Source organism: Pseudophryne corroboree, chromosome 4, assembly GCF_028390025.1.
Source record: "Pseudophryne corroboree isolate aPseCor3 chromosome 4, aPseCor3.hap2, whole genome shotgun sequence".
Classification (NCBI taxonomy): domain Eukaryota; kingdom Metazoa; phylum Chordata; class Amphibia; order Anura; family Myobatrachidae; genus Pseudophryne; species Pseudophryne corroboree.
Window position 1 is genome coordinate 103,284,664 of NC_086447.1, and position 11,007 is coordinate 103,295,670.

An 11,007-nucleotide genomic window follows, 5' to 3' on the forward strand; every position below is an offset into this window, starting at 1 on the left:
GTTAGAGAAAAGGACCTTAAGGGCTCTACGCACTGGTAGATATTTAAGAACGATATGGACGATATCGGTCAAAAATGAATGAAATATCGTTCAGTGTAGAGCAGAGATTTTCAACCTTTTACAACTCGCGGCACACTGAACAAGATTAAATATTGTCAAGGCACACTCAGATATAATAGTGATGCATGGTGCAGTTGCGTATCCTAGGATGTCATGTCGCAGCTTCTCCATAGGTAATGCCTGAGTCACACATGAGAGAGGCAGAAAAGCCCAACACTGCCCGGGCCCAAAATTAGAACTGGCTCTGCAACCACTAAAGCCCCCAGTATTGATCGTTCCAGGGCCTCAGAAGCAGCAAAACACTGACGGGCCTGGCTCTGCTTCTATCTATGGCGGCACACCTGGAGACTGCTCAGGGCACACTAGTGTGCCACGGCACAGTGGTTGAAAAACACTGGTGTAGAGTCACCGTCGATGAACGATGCGTGTCCCCGCAGTCGTTCATCGTTGGTCTATCATCGTTTATCATTGCAAGCCAACTTGGACGATATCGTTATATGCAATGTGCAATATGCTCAAATCGTTCATACAAGTCGTTCAGTGTGTATGCTCAAAATGGTTACTAATAACTACCTGAAAAATCGTTCATAGCTCATACCCTTCCTCGTGCAAATCGCTCAGTGTGTAGGGCCCTTTAGTAATGGCCATCAAATGCTGTATCATAGATGGTTTTTGTATAGGCTTACCATACTATCCTTTTAAACTGGAACACTTATGATTTACACAAGTTCCATGGCTGGCTGGCTGACTTTAAGCCTGAATTTCACCTGGTTTTAATCAGCCAATTATGTAGTGCAGGAAGATAGCACAGTGTGGCTAATTCAGTCCTGATCGCTAGCTATCGATTTTTGCACTGCTGAGATCAGATAGTCGCCGCCCACAGGGGAGTGTATTTTAGCTGTGCAAGTGTGCGAACGCGATCACTTCAGTCTATCTGGGACTGGAATTGACGTCAGGAACCCTTCCTGCAAACACTTGAACACGCCTGCGTTTTTCAAAACACTCCCAGAAAACGGTTAGTTGACACCCACAAACACCTTCTTCCTGTCAATCTGCTTGTGAACGCTCATGTGAATAGATCCTTCGCACAAACCCATCGCTGAGCGGCGATCCGCTTTGTACCTGTGCGATGCACCTGCGCATTGCGGTGCATACGCATGCGCTGTTCAGACCTGATCGCCCGCTGTGCGAAAACGCAGCCTAGCAATTAGGTCTGAATTACCCCCAGTGATGTAGTGTGGGGAGGCAGCACAATGTTGTTATGAGGGGATGTAGTGCAGTAATATACTGTGCCACCATATCTTCCCTGCCCAGCTAAGAGAAACTATTTGCGGTGATGATCACACCACCTGCATCGGCACACAATATAGGCCCTTCTTAAATTTCAGCTCCAGGTAGGGGCATAAATAGAACTTTGTGGTTCCCATAGCAAAATCTTGAAAGGCCACTACACATTGGCCCCCACATTTAAAAGACTGCCTTTAAGACTGTCTAAATTGGCTCTGTAAGGGTTAATTCCTCCCCTCTGCGTTGCTTAGCAACACCTTGCTGGGGGAATCTGCGCGGGAAGCTGTGGAGCCACCGGGATTGGAGGAGAGCTGCGCGCCAAGGAAAGGAGGAGGGCAACTCACCGCGGAGAAGAGGGAGAAGACCCGCGGCGGGCTGGAGAGACGCATGCCTGGGTGGAGAGTGAGGAGACCCTACCGCCGCTACACCCATGAAGAGAGAGGAGAGATGGGATCCCGGCGAGCGGAGGAGGAGCGCGGTGTGGTGTGGCTGGAGACGGACCGCGTCGCGGGGCTGAGAGAGAGAGACGGCTGGCGGCAGTGCAAAGCCGCCGGCTGCAGCCACAGGAGACAGAGGAGCAGGAGCTTCTCCACCGTGCCAGGCATCACTATGCAGCAGACAGGAGAGGCTGTTGCTGCAGTAAAGAGCCCAGGAGTAACCAGGGTGCTCAACGAAAGTACAGGTACCCCCCATTTAAGCAGCATTAGATGTAGGGGGAACTTGTCACCCACAGTGCCCCTTGGTTAAAGAGGGGATGCCCCTGATCCCAACTATACCAGGCACAGTTGTTTAAAGCCCCTGTTCGCCTTCTGCCAACCAGAACTATTGTTTGTCCTCACCAGTTTATGGTAGGGGGCTACATTGTTTGAATGTATACCGCTGTAAGCCTTGGAGGTAGTTATACTTCTGCTGACTTCTGTATGAACCTTGAGGCACATAGCACATTTATATGACTTACCTTTCTGTCGATACAAATACCTTTAGGAACACCAAGGTGTATAGCTTTGCTAAATGACTTACCTGTTGTGGATACAAATACCTTCGGTACAGTTAGTATTTGTGGTCGTGTTACTTTGCAACTTACCCATTTTGCACGCCTTCCTGCAAATACTTACCTAGTGTCCGCCACACTATCTCAGGAAAATCCCATTACAGTGCAAGTACTGAATGTTAATATTTGGTGTACAGCGCCACCCTGTGGACAGTCTAGACGATTGTGCAAACTTATTGCCAAACCAGATTTTACTTGACAATTCTTAAAGTTGGTAATTATGCCGCAATGGTTGATGTTTGATGTTACCACCTGCCTTAACACTAATGTTTATTACGCTGATATATAGTGTATGTGGTTCGCTCTAAAAGCAATTGACCTTACAGCAGTGACTAATCATCTCCTTACAAATAAAATTGCTGTCACCGTTGATTTGTATTACTCTTTATCTGTGGGGTCCTCTATGGGGTGTCCATTCTTCTGCCACAGGCTCCTACGGAGGAAGTTGTGAGAGGTGCAGAACCAGCAAGCGTCGTCTGGAGAAAGCAGATATGACTATACTCCGACACGGGGGTGCTATTACAACTTGGCGTCACGGACAGGATCACAGATACCCTTGTGAACGGCGAGATGTCGCATCCACAGGATGCAACGGATGCTGGAGTTCAACAACAGCCTGTGGATTCTACACCAAGCCGCGATTCTACACCGAGCCGCAGAAGAGTGCCTGAGTCACCCAACCCAGCAACCCCAGCGGCAGTAATGCCGACGGCACCAATCACCATGCCATTTTACTTCGGGGCCCCCTGGCTTCCCACATTTTCAGGTGACAACGCTTATGGTGGACCAGCTCCTTCAGGGAATTCAAGGAAAAGCTGCACTCCATGGTCCGATTATACATGCTGAGTGAGGAACAACGGGCAGAGATTGTCATCGGCCAGCTAAAAGGGTACACGCTATGGGAGGCACGATCATGGTCAGACGCAGACCGAAAGATGGCTGAAGGGATCCTGAAGAAACTGGCCAGCATCTATAAATCCCAGTCCATCGCAGAATTGAAGGGGTGACTATACGTCCAAAAACAGCAACTGCGAGAATTCTTGCAAGATTTTGCCCTGGGATTACAAGAGGCAATGCGGGCAATCCAAGCTAGAGCTCCAATCGAAGTAGAACACGTTGATGAAACATTGACGGACCTGTCTATTGAAGGAGCCAGGAGCGAAGCAACAAGGGCCCAGGTGAGAATGTGGAGAAAACAGAAACCCGTTTGCACCTTCCCCGAATTTAAAGAAACCTCCATGGACATACTGGGGTAGAATCAGAACACAGATGCAGAATATGGGGCAACCTCAGAACTGACCGAGGATGAAGAGTGTGACGAGGCGCAACTGTGTTTGATGCCCGAACCCGGCAAGCCTAAACGAGTCGCCACTCAGCAGGTCCAAGCCAGCCAAGATCCGATCGGGGCTCTCACCAGTGCCGTAACAGAAATGATGAAAGAAATCCGAGACATACGCCTGGAACAGGTGGACAAAACAAACGTCAAAGGGACATCCCGCGAGGCTCAGGACGACGCCCCACCAATCAGTTCGATGCTCAGGGGAGGCCCATCTGTCGACGTTGCGAGTTGAGTGGGCATTTTGAGCGCGAATGTGAAGTTGAGCCTTTAAACGACCCCGAGCCAAGGGACCGACCCTCAGGAAGAACCTTGCAAATAGGTCCATCGGCACCGGAATGGTGGCCACGATATGTGGGCAAGTGTACCCACTTGAAGATAAGGGTGAACAGAGTAGAAATGGCAGCTCTCCTAGATATCGGATCCCAAGTGACGACTATTCAGCTCACAGAGTTCCGAAAACACCAGAAAGAGAGCAAGATCGGGACACCACCTACCACCTGGCTAAGCCTACTGGCCAGCAATGGCTAACCGATTCAGTTCCGTGGCTACTGGGAGTCCGATTTGTCTATTGGCGAGGCACAGCTAGAACACCAAGGCTGTTTGGTCATGACTTCCTGCAATGAACACCTGCCCCCTGTCATTCTGGGGATGAATGTGCTAAAGAATTGTCCCGACGAGCTGGTGGAGGCCCTCAGGATAGAGATGAGGTGCGCGGCCGAGAGAGAACGGAAACCATGCAGCAGACGATGCGTCTGCTTGAAGGGCATAAGCGGTTCACTAACCCCAAAGGGGAGGTGGGCAAGGCCAGGATCACGGACCGCCAACCCATTATACTTCGACCCAATGCTGAACAAGTGATATGGTGTAAGGCCAGGATCGGTCCAGGTGGGCGGAATTACGAAGCCCTCATCGAATCCTGTGACCCCGATGGGCAACATCCATTCACGGTGGTAAGGACACTGGCGAGAGTGGAACGTGGACGAATTCCAGACCGCGTACTCAATCTGCACAGTTACCCAATCCGGCTGTTCCAGAACTGCCCAGTGGCCAGTGTGGTGTTGGTCGATTTCCAAGACGTGTTGGGAGAAACCGTGTCTGGAACTCAACCAAGAACTCTGGCCAGCCAATTCAGCCTAATCACCACGGGCACCCCCTGGTGGAACGAGATCCAAATCGGAGATGCGGATACACCAGAGGACCAAAGAGAGGGTGTTATCCAAGTTGTGTGCCAAAAGTCAGCAGCATTTTAATGAGTCAAACTGACTCATTACAAGATGCCTGTCACTGTGTTTCTGTGCTGCCACCGGACTCCGGAGAGAAGCAGCTCCGGGCCCACGGGCAGGGGAGGAAGGGAGGGGGATTCGGGAGCCACAGCAGCACAATGTCATTGGTGGTGGCGCCGCTGCAGCTGTCCCTCTCCTTCACATTGGCTGGCCGCGATCGCTCCCTCCCTGCTCCGGCCAGGAGCAGCGGCACTGCCACCAATGATATTGCGCTGCTGCCGCTCCCAAGTCCCCCTCCCTCCTCCCCTGCCCCCAGGCCCAGAGATGCTCCTCTCCGGAGTCCCATTGATGACAGGTGGTCTAAAGTACTGTACAGTGTCTCCTCAAGCCAAATCATACTTGAAAAGTACAATACTGTTAGCAAGGGCTGGATGTTTCCGCATCAGTACTCCACATCACTGCTAAACATTCTGGCACTGGGGGCATATGTGTACCTGGCACTGGGGGCATATGTGCATCTGGCACTGGGGGCATATGGGCATATGTGTATCTGGCACTGGGAGCATATGTGTACCTGGCACTGGGGATATATGTGTACCTGGCTTTGGGGGCATATGTGTATCTGGCACTGGGGATATATGTGTACCTGGTGCTGGGGGCATATGTGTACCTGGCACTGGGGGTATATGTATCTGGCACTGCACACAACGCATATTCCGTAATGTATAAAAGGGGACTCTACCTGCCATAGTGTGTAAAAGGAGGACTCTATCAGCCGTATTGTGTAAAAGGGGACTCTACCTGCCGTAATATTTAAAAGGCGACTCTACCTGCCGTAATGTGTAAAATGGGCTCTACCTGGTATAGTGGCGCTACTGTGTGGCGTAATTTTAATAATGGAGACTACTGTGCATTGGTATTACGATGCATTGGTATTATTTACTGTGAATTGGTATTATTTTGTGGCCACACCCCTTCCCCTTGAAGCCACGCCCCTATATTTTTGGCACGCACTGGCCCTATTTTAAATTAGGGAGGTGCCAATGCCGTTTCTTGCACACAGCGCTAAAATGTCTAGTTACGGCACTGCTGCTCCTAGTCCTGTGGGAACCTTTAAACTAGAGGAGGCCTGGTGGATGTGACCAGCAGCGGAAGTGGTGACACCCCACGCACATCACTGAGGGTGTTACTGTATGTGCCCACAGCAGTGCACTATCCTGGCCCCCGGCCCGCACCTGGCACTGAACAGCAGTGCACTCTCACCTTTGATATGGGTGCAGCAGACCTCACCCTCCACAGCATCACCCACTCTGCCCGTTCTATACCTCATTGCTTCTGGCAGCCAAGGTGCTCTGTGATGTCCCACCACCACAAATGATGATGATGTTAGGGGGAGGGATCGGCGACGGTGGGCGGAGGGGAGAAGCGCAGTAAAAGGGTGGGCCGAGGACACACAACTCCCAACTGGTGGCCACTAATCTTTCAGTTCTGCAGATACCAGTGCCACGGTTCACTACTTGCAGTGTCTATCCCTCCCAGGAAGTCAACTGCTGGACCCCGAACCCACCGCGCACCAGTACTAATAAAATCAAAAGGGTGCAGTGGAATTGCTTGGTGGGTCTTCGGACCCCCCAAGAGGCTGGGCCCCATAGCAGTTGCATCCCATGCACCCATTAAAGTTACGCCACTGGCCCCAGGCCCATGTGGACATTGGCCCTCATTCCGAGTTGTTCGCTCTTTGCCGAGTTTCGCTATATTGTGATTAGTCGCTTACTGCGCATGCGCAAGGTTCGCAGAGCGCATGCGGTTAGTTATTTTACTCAAAAGTTAGGTATTTTACTCACAGCATAACGAGGATTTTTCATCGTTCTGGTGATCGGAGTGTGATTGACAGGAAGTGGGTGTTTCTGGGCGGAAACTGGCCGTTTTATGGGTGTGTGCGGAAAAACGCTGCCGTTTCTGGGAAAAACACGGGAGTGGCTGGAGAAACGGGGGAGTGTCTGGGCGAACGCTGGGTGTGTTTGTGACGTCAAACCAGGAACAAAACTGACTGAACTGATCGCAGTGGAAGAGTAAGTCCCGAGCTACTCAGAAACTGCAAAGAAATTTCTATTCGCAATTATGCGAATCTTTCGTTCGCAATTCTGCTAAGCTAAGATACACTCCCAGAGGGCGGCGGCTTAGCGTGTGCAATGCTGCTAAAAGCAGCTAGCGAGTGAACAACTCGGAATGAGGGCCATTAATCTGACACTGGCTGGCTCATTGTTGAAACATTTTGTGCTATGACTTTCGCATATATATGATGTATTTGTCCATTTTATTTTTTCTCCCTTTTCTTGTTGTTTATTCAATGTACGTTTGTCTTATTAACATGCTACAATAAAAACATGTTTTAAAAAAAAAAGAAATGTTCTCATAACATGGACAAACATTCTTATGTGAGCAGGGTAGTTTGGCTCCGTCAGATAAGTATTAGTATAAACACCGGCCCACACCAGAATATATAATGTAATGCCGCAGCCCCTGGCAGGAATGAGAATATACAGGGAGTGGGGAAATAAATTATTCATCATTTAGTTTTATTTATTCAGAGAAAAAGTGGAAATTCAGCAGCTAGAGATTATTATTTATCATTGAATCCTGCATCATAGAGCACTTTCTGTACAGAGATATTGAGCAATAAATCATCAGGACAATATTTATTCTTCACTGATACAAACATGATGGCCTACATCAGAGGTAGAGACCCTGAAGCTCACATGTCGTTGTGATGTACAAAGACCGGCCTGGTCTATAACGGGTGTATATAGGTTATCCAAACCTGGCTTCTAGGCTTTGTATGCTATACAGAGTAATAACAGACAATGTAGCACATATACCATCCGATTCCTCATTGCATCTGGTGGGAGTGGTGTGGTAAAACTCAGGGTTATGGTTGTCATACCTTTAATGGATTTCTCAGTGCAATATCTTTGGGGCGGGATGTACTAAAGCAGAAATGCAGTAAAAACCCAGTTTTCTGGATTATTACCGTATGTCCAAATGTACTAAAGCCCCAAAGCCAGGGCTCCGATGCGGAGGGTAATGCCAGCTATAGCTATAGTTACCCTACAGAAGCCTATAGGCTTCTTGCCACATCGCGCAGTGTGAAGGATCCCTCCCAGCATGTTTTCACACCCTTTTCACATTATTTTCGTATCACCTGAATGTATTAAACGGCTTTTGGAGCAGTTTTCGTGAAACACTGCTCCAAACCCTTTAATTCTATTTTTTTTTTTTTTTTTAGTAACCAGATCGCATTTCCTATACTTACAATTTGCTAAGAAAAATATGTAAAACACTGCAGTGAGCCCTGTGATAATTACGCCATCTTTAGATAGCTTTATCACAGGGCTCCTGTACCCCTGCACAGCTTTCTCTGCCCGGCGACGGTAGTGGCGCATGTGCAGCACATGAAAAATACTCCGGTTTGGCTGCGGAGCGGCATCGCAGGGAAGCAGCTTTCTCTGCAAGCTCTGTCCCTGCATGTGATAATTGATACATCCATGCGATGTAATCAATTATTGCACTGTGGATTGAGTAAATTTTATCACATGCCATCTGAGTCCTCAGATGCGGATGGTGATAGATCAGGGTTTTCTTTTCGCTCTTTAGACTGTAGATCCTAGTAGGTTCCACTAGAGGGCGACTTGGGAAGCCCCTATCTGACTTGATAAAAGCTACTTGTGGAAACGGGTGGTCTTCTGTATGCCGGCGGTCGGGCTCCCGGCGCTCAGTATACCGGCGCCGGTAGCCCGACAGCCGGCATACCGGCACTTATTTTCCCTCGTGGGGGTCCACGACCCCCTTAGAGGGAGAATAAAATAGTGTGGCGCGCGTAGCGCGCCACCGTGCCCGTAGCGTGGCGAGCACAGTGAGCCCGCAAGGGGCTCATTTGCACTCGTCACGCTGTCGGTAAGTCGGCGGTCGGGCTCCCGGCGCCGGGATGCTGGTCGCCGGGAGCCCGACCGCCGGCCAGCCGTAGTGAACCCGTGGAAACACATACGCACAGGGAAAGGGGATAAGCTTACCTCCCAATGTGTATAGAAATTCGTGACCCGAAAAGGGGCGTCACCTAGAGTGGGAGGGGCTTGAATCTGCTGCTGAGTGGGCGTGGCTTTGCGGCACGGACCTATATTCGGCATTTTGGGGGGCGTGCCCAGCAGCGCTCCCCGAGCAGCTGGGCAGCCATCTGCTCACCTCCCAGCACTGAATACATGCCATGTGCGTGCACACAGCATGTATTCAGCGATCACTTGCTGCTTTGCAGAACAGAGCAGCGGATGATCAAAGGAAAGCCATCTGCACCCTCCCCATCCGTGGGACACTGCGGGCTGGACAGCGGGACAGTGTCCAAGTAGCAGGACTGTTCCGGGACAGTTGCAGAGGCGTCACCGGGTGTGGTGACACCCGGTGCGCACCCCTGATCTCCTGCCGTGCTTGCAAAAAGGGGGCGTGGTCTTGCACATAGGGGGCGTGGCTTCACTGGGATCACAGAATCGTCACTCTGGGGGCATGCCCAGCATCTCCGTGCGCTGCAGCTCCTCTTCTATGACAGGAGCTGGGTGCTGTAGGAGACTTTCTCACTGCAGCACCTGGCTCCTGACACTGCGGAGGAGCTGACATTTGGTGTCTCTCCCCCTGCAGGTGTCACACCCGGGTGCGGGCCGCACTCCCCGCACCTGCCTTGTGACGCCACTGGACAGTTGGGAGGTATGGAATAAGCCACTTGGCACATCTATTTCAAAGCCTTGTAAACTTATGGACTGGTATGTTCTCCTGCCTTTTGCTAAATAAGTCCTGTTGTTTGTGGTAATAGGATGACTATTTGTAGTGCGTCCTGTTGGAAAATGCCGCTATCTGTATGCAATATTAAGCAAAGCTTATCTAGGATAGTCAGAATACTTACAGTACTTTACAGAAATGCATACAAATATAAGCAACCAACAATACAATGCTTACTAATATAGTACTCTATTATGAATCCAATATAATATCCTAAATTCCACGAAAGGAGGGCAAATCTCCCACTTTTCTCGGCCCTCATAGGACTTACGGGCCGGTTTAGGGGTTGAACTGCCGTGCTTCTCTTCGCCTCCTGGGCCACCTTCCCAAGCCACAACTCCCTAGGATGCACCGCCCTCACACAGCTGCCGGGTCTCCATCACTGCTGCTGAAGCCTCGCTCACCATGGCAGCCTCCTCAGTGGCACCTCCAGACTTCCATCAGCCGCAGGGTGCCCTGAAAGGAGGCACCCTGCTGCACAGCTACAGCTTTGCTCAGTCAGCGCTTCCCCGTTGTTTCCACAGCTCCGTTCCCTTACAGAGCTGCCTCAGGACTGTTTAGACCAGGGGTACTGACTGCACATGTGCACCTGCCAGGTAAGCTGGAAAACGTGAACTGTTGGTAGCTCTCGAGGACCAAGGTTGGCTACCACTGGTTTAGACCCTCAGTGCACCCCTCAGCCCTTACATCCTTCTCTGCTCACTGCTAGCCGTTGACTTAAGATGTCCGCCTCAGCACACCAACCGTCTTTTTTTTAATCTGGCAGTTAACTGACCCAGCACATGCCGGCTCCCTACCATGTGACCCACTGAGCCAGCAGTGTCCCAGTGCCCGATGCAGCAAGGGATATGTCTTTAACCCTTTCCCTGCTGTAAGTCACAAAGCATTCAGCCAGGAGAGGTCACCAGTGCCTTTGAGCATGGCATGTGTATGTTGTGTGTATGCCGAGCGTGATACCGGTTTATGCATGTGACACCGCCTATGTATATATTGCATCATATAAAACGAAGGGGTCTATTCATGAAGCAGTGAAAAGTGATAAGTGAGCCAGTGGAGAAGTTGCCCATGGCAACCAATCAGCAGTGAAGTAACATTTATAATTTGCATACTATACAATTGTACGGAGCAGCTGATTGGTCACCATGGGCAGCTTCTCCACTGGCTCACTTCTCCACTCTTTTCACAGCTTAATGAATAGACCCCTTAATATCGATATGCAACTG

At 50.3% G+C, this 11,007-nt stretch overlaps 1 protein-coding gene across 2 annotated transcripts in view; it reads right to left on the reverse strand.

Moving 5' to 3' along the window:
- Positions 1–10,666, reverse strand: part of LOC134908992 (b(0,+)-type amino acid transporter 1-like) — a 49,018-nt gene extending 38,352 nt beyond the window's left edge. For both annotated transcript variants that reach the window (XM_063915324.1, XM_063915323.1), the window contains exon 1: positions 10,056–10,666. The gene's annotated coding sequence lies outside the window, so the exon portion shown is untranslated. The remainder of the gene's footprint in view (positions 1–10,055) is intronic.
- Between the last annotated feature and the right edge of the window lie 341 nt (positions 10,667–11,007).